The sequence below is a fragment of the Triticum urartu genome, chromosome 3A (assembly GCF_056163025.1).
Source record: "Triticum urartu cultivar PI428250 chromosome 3A, HENAU_Tu73, whole genome shotgun sequence".
Taxonomy (NCBI): Eukaryota; Viridiplantae; Streptophyta; class Magnoliopsida; order Poales; family Poaceae; genus Triticum; species Triticum urartu.
The window spans coordinates 702,384,517-702,390,597 of NC_141875.1; the positions used below are offsets into that span (position 1 = coordinate 702,384,517).

At 49.2% G+C, this 6,081-nt stretch overlaps 1 pseudogene; it reads left to right on the forward strand.

Annotated features, from left to right (window-relative positions):
• The first annotated feature begins 583 nt into the window (after window positions 1-583).
• On the forward strand, window positions 584-5,722 carry LOC147981874 (uncharacterized; annotated as a pseudogene).
• Window positions 5,723-6,081: the final 359 nt, after the last annotated feature.

The following is a 6,081-nucleotide window of genomic DNA, read 5'->3' on the forward strand; positions in this document are numbered from 1 at the left end:
TCTCAGGGTCGTTGGCAAGGCTGTGGTGGTTGATGATCTATCAATTGTGAGGCCGGATATGGGGGGCCACCGGGGTGATCCAGTGCGGGCAAAGATTTGGTGCAAAGATCCGACCAAAGTCAGCGGGCTATTTGAGATCTTTCGGGGCTTAGCGGTTTCATGATGTGAGTCGATTGGGAGGTGGGCACTACTAGGGAAAGCCTAGTAGTAGTGCGTGTTTTGGGTGTATCAGTAGCGCGGGTGCCCGCGCTACTGATACGGCGCCACAGCTAACTTGTAGCAGTAGCGCGTGTTGACACATGCTACTGCTATAGATGGTTAGCTGTAGCGTGCATTGCAGACAGCGCTACTGCTAATTATCTGTAGCGGGTCTTATACCCCGCGCTACTGCTATTGATTTTAAAAATTAAAAAAAATCCTAATCCCGTGCGTGTTGTCAATAGCAGCAGTGGTTCGATCTAGCGACGATTGGCGTAGCCGGAGGCATGAACGGATAGCGGAAGACCAGATCCGGCGGTGGCTATTGGAGAGGGCACGTTTCTATGGCAAAGCCAGGCCGCGGCGGGGGGCTCCTCTTCCGACCATGCCAGATAGCTCCGGGTCATCCATGGCAACGACCTGCACGGGCATGGACATGGGAGGGTGAGTCAAACCAGAGGGAGAGAGAGAAAAGGAAAACCGAGGGAGAGAGGAAGGTGATGGAGGGAGCAGCGGAGCTAGTCACCGGCCGGTGGTGAGGTGCTCCAGTGTGGTGGCGCGGGGTGGCGGCCTCCTAGAGATCGGTGGAAGACCGGCTAGCTCCTAGACGCTGGTGGCGCGAGGCGGCGGCCTCTTTCGGTGCCACGGAGGAGGATGGGCGCATGGGCAAGAGGTCCATGTGAGAGCGTATGGAAAGTGAGAGGAGAGAGTGGCGGAAGAGAGGAGGGATTTGGGGGAGGAGATAGGGATTTGGCCGAGGATATGGCGACTTCACCTACCTCGTACTTAGTAGTAGCGAGGGGTATAAAACCGCGCTACTACTATCAACTTAATAGTAGCACGGGTTTATACCCCTCGTTACTACTATGGCATGTCTCGGGGGGCACGGTAGAGACCGCTTAGTAGTAGCGAGGGTTAAAAACCCGCGCTACTACTATCAACTTAGTAGTAGCGAGGGGTAAAAACCCGCGCTACTAGTAAGTAGCAGTAGCGAGGGGTATAAACCCTCGCTACTAGTAAGCGTCTGCCTATAAGCTTTTCCCTAGTAGTGTCTTTAGGTACTTGAGATGCTCATCGAGGCTAGTGTCGGTCCATTTGTTTTTAGCCTTCGTCTTCAGGAGTTGGAGTGTGAAACTCAAGCGGGTCACCTCAGGATTGCAACCATCATACAATGGAGTGTTCGAGTCTACCACCAGTTGCTCCAGCTTAGCCTCCTCTCTAGAAGCAGCTCTCTAAGTACTCGTCTCCTTGCGAAGCAATGCTTGAACATGAGGGTCCCGCACGATTGAACTTAGTACCGACGAACTCTGCTGCGTGGATCCATGTCGTTCTCTCCGCCGCCATGTCTGGCCCCTTCTCCACCGCCATGTCCGGCCTCTTCCCTGCCGCCATTATCGATCATCTCTTCGTCTTGCCCCGTGTCATCATTGCCTGCCCCGTCGGCATCCTCAACATCGTCATCCTCATCTTCAATTATCCATCGAGTATAGCCATCCATGAAACCAGTCATGAGCAGGTGCGCTTCGACACGACCATCGTCATGGGGGTCGAGCCAAACTATTCCTTTGCATTTTCGACACGGACATAAAACCTCTGTCCGGTTATTTTCTTTCATGTCCTGCACCACCGACCGCAACTACCTGTCCACCATCGTTCCACTGACGATCGTCAACTCTTCACGGTAATAATAAACAAATTTATTATAAAAATGCATGCATGCATCAAATTCATACAAAAATTCGGCATGACCTTCCTTAAAAATAGGACATATATAGATCTAGAGTTTGCCCGGAATTCACCGAAACGGAAATAAATCGACATTTCGGCAAAACATACGCAACTCAAAAGCACAATTTGGCATCAACTCATGCCACACACACAATTTCCATAAACATATCACACACACATAAACATATTTCCATTTTGCAAAAGCATGAAATTTTAATCACCTATATCTCGAGATCGAGCACACGGTGGAGATGATGATGTAGGAAGATCAAAAGTGCACAAAGCTCTTCTTGACAAAGATAGATGTAGTTAGGGGGCAAATAGGTCACTTAACTAAATGCTACATCTAACTAGCTACCTAATTTGGGAGGAGACAACTTCAACTAGTGGAGGGGGGAGGAAAAAGAGAAAGGAGATGCATTAATGGAGGTGGTGTAGTTAGGTAGGAGTAATGAAGAGAGAGAAAGGTAGGTAGAAGAGGGAGAGTAATGGGGAAGAAGTATTGAGGAAGAAGAAGAGAGTGAGAGTGGGAGAGGTAGGGGAAAGGGAGAGGAGGGGGAGGGGGAGGACGGGTGGGGAAAAGGTGGTGGGTGCGGATTAGCAGTAGCGCGGTACATAAAACATGCTGCTGCTAAGAAAGTAGCAGCAGCGCGCTTTCGGTACAAGCGCTACTGCTAACCGGGACAAAAAGTGTGCCCGATTTGAAAATTAGCAGCATCGACCTCAGAAAAACCGCGCTACTGCTACAACTATAGCAGTATCGCGGCTTGCGGCACCGCGCTGCTGCTAAATGGAGTTGGGTGGGCACTGTCGGTCGATATTTGTAGCAGCGCGGGTTACGCCGAGCGCGCTACTGCTAAGCACTTGTCAGTAGCGGGTTTTCCACACCCGCGCTACAGCTAATTAGTAGGAGCGCTCCTTTTTGAGCCGCGTTGCAGCTAAGATTCTGTGTATAGGGTTTTCCCTAGTAGTGCGTGTGTGTGGGGGGGGGGGGGGGTCCTCTGGTTCCTCGGCCTCCATCCCCTCCTCCTCCGTGCCCGCCCACATATGAGGATCCAGATGGCGATGAGGAATCTGCTCCAAGCTTGAACACTGCAGAGTGGGATGTGACGGGTGGCAAGTCAAAGGCGGCATCCGACGGTGGGTCCTCGTCGGCGGTGGTGGTGTCCTCGGGCCCGTCTGAGCACACTGCGGCCACGACCGCTTTGGCTCCTTGATACGTTTTCAACGTATCTATAATTTTTGATTGTTCCATGCTATTATATTATCTGTTTTGGATGTTAATGGGCTTATTTATACACTTCTATATTATTTTGGGGACTAACCTACTAACCCAAGGCTCAGTGCAAATTGCTGTTTTTTGCCTATTTCAGTGCTTCGCAGAAAAGGAATATCAAACGGAATGAAACCTTCGGGAGAGTTATTTTTGGAACAAACGTGATCCAGGAGACTTGGAGTGGACGTCAAGAAATCAATGAGGAGGCCACGAGGCAGGGAGGCGTGCCTGCCCCTGGGCCCCTGATGTCTACTACACAACCTTCTTCTTATAGACGTTGTTGGGCCTCCAAGTGCAGAGGTTTGTAGGACAGTAGCAAATTTCCCTCAAGTGGATGACCTAAGGTTTATCAATCCGTAGGAGGCGTAGGATGAAGATGGTCTCTCTCAAGCAACCCTGCAACCAAATAACAAAGAGTGTCTTGTGTCCCCAACACACCCAATACAATGGTAAATTGTATAGGTGCACTAGTTCGGCGAAGAGATGGTGAAACAAGTGGTATATGGATAATAGATATGGGTATTTGTAATCTGAAATTATAAAAACAGCAAGGTAACGAATGATAAAAGTGAGCGTAAACAGTATTGCAATGATAGTAAACAAGGCCTAGGGTTTATACTTTCGCTAGCTAGTGTAAGTTCCCTCAATAATACTAACATAATGGGATCCCATAACTATCCCTCAATATGCAACAAAGAGTCACTCCAAAGTCACTAATAGCGGAAAACGAACGAAGAGATTATGGTAGTACGAAACCACCTCAAAGTTATTCTTTCCAATCAATCCGTTGGGCTATTCCTATAAGTGTCACAAATAGCCCTAGATTTCGTACTAGAATAACACCTTAAGACACAAATCAACCAAAATCCTAATGTCACCTAGATACTCCAATGTCACCTCAAGTATCCGTGGGTATGATAATACGATATGAATCACACAATCTCAGATTCATCTATTCAACCAACACAAAGGACCTCAAAGAGTGCCCCAAAGTTTCTACCGGAGAATCACGACGAAAACGTGTGCCAACCCCTATGCATAGGTTCCCAATGTCACGAAACCCGCAAGTTGGTCACCAAAACATACATCAAGTGGCACGTGGTATCCCATTGTCACCACAGATATCCACGACAAGACATACATTAAGTGTTCTCAAGTCTTTAAAGACTCAATCCGATAAGATTACTTTAAAGGAGAAACCCGATGCATTACAAGAGAGAAGAGGGGGGGGGGGAGAAACATCATAGGATCCAAATATAATAGCAAAGCTCGCGATACATCAAGATCGTATCATCTCAAGAACACGAGAGAGAGAGATCAAACACATAGCTACTGGTACATACCCTCAGCCTCGAGGGAGAACTACTCCCTCCTCGTCATGGAGAGCACCGGGATGATCAAGATCTATCAGGGACCTTCACCACGCCCTCTACCACGTCACCTCCAGCCAAGGTCTCCTTATTACTAGCGTTTTTACCACCCTCAAACCTCTCACTATTGCTCCGGAATTTCCTTTGAATTTGGGGATGAAACAAAGAATGAATGAATCGATTGATTGGCGGCACGCAGACGACGGGGGTGGGATGCCACATTCGGGAGCCGCTTTGGATCGTCTTTGAGGGTGTCCGGCGACATCCGCATCGAGACCTACCTCCAGGCCTCCTCCCACACGACCATTGACGGGTGCGGGCAGCGGGTCAGGCTCACCGACAAGGGCCTCCAGCTCAAGGATTGCCACCACGTCATAGTTTGCAACCTCCAGTTCGAGGTTGGCCGCAGCCACGGCGTGACAACATCCAGAGCATCGTCGATATCACAAGCCAGAGCATCAGCGTCACCTCTCCAGGTCATTCCCTTTCGTGTCGTTTGCCCTGCTGCTAAGTCACTAACATGCATGCTTGGTTTCTCTCAACAAAGTTCGTTCATTACAGTGAATCATTGTGGTGTGCTGATGATAAATAGTTGTGTGTGTGTGTGTGTGTGTGTGTGTGTGTGTGTGTGATTACATTTTTGCACAGATGCCACTTTGCAAGGCATGACAAGACGATTGCATATGCATCCACGTCTGCGGTTCGCCAAGGTTCACCTCTACAACAACTACACCAGGGACTGGGGTACATACGACGTCAGCGTCAGCGTCAGCGTCAAAGCTCAGGTAACTCATCTAAATGTGCCGTTTCATATGCCCGCAACCCACACGCTTTGAAACCATCAACTTCTAATGAATCTGTACATAAATTTGCAGATTGTATCCCAATGTAACATATACGAAGGAGGACAGAAGACTGTATTCAAATACATGTCAGAGAAGGTACCTGCATGCATCTTCTGACAAGATGAGACGAGACTGAGCATTTGCATATATCTTAGTTACAGCTACTGATGAATGCTGCTGCAGGCTGCCGACAGTGAAGAGACAATGCCCGGGTGGATCAGGTCGGAGGGCAACGCGTTGCTGCACGGGGCGCTGCGTGCCTGGTCGATGGCCCGGGCACCGGGGGCATCTTCAGGCTGGAGTAGTACTGGTGATGAACATGACATCCCCTTCCCCTCCCCACACTATCTGTCTGCACTTGATGTATGTGTGTCACTCACTAAGTGACGTCTCTGCATAATGTGGTTGAGAGATGTTTTTCTTGTACTTTCGGTTATGACTTTTGTTCTATATTCATGGTTCGGTATGCTTAGCACCGTAGTAAATTTGCGAGCGGGTCGTCGTGGTCAGGGAGGTGGACGGCTGGACGCCACCTCCTCTACCCGCTGCCCAACACCAAGATCACGCTTGAGATACTCCGGGACTTTGTCTATCTCCGCGCACACACCAACACAGTATCTATTCCTATGCAGTTTTCTGTTATGTTATTTGAATCTTACTGGGA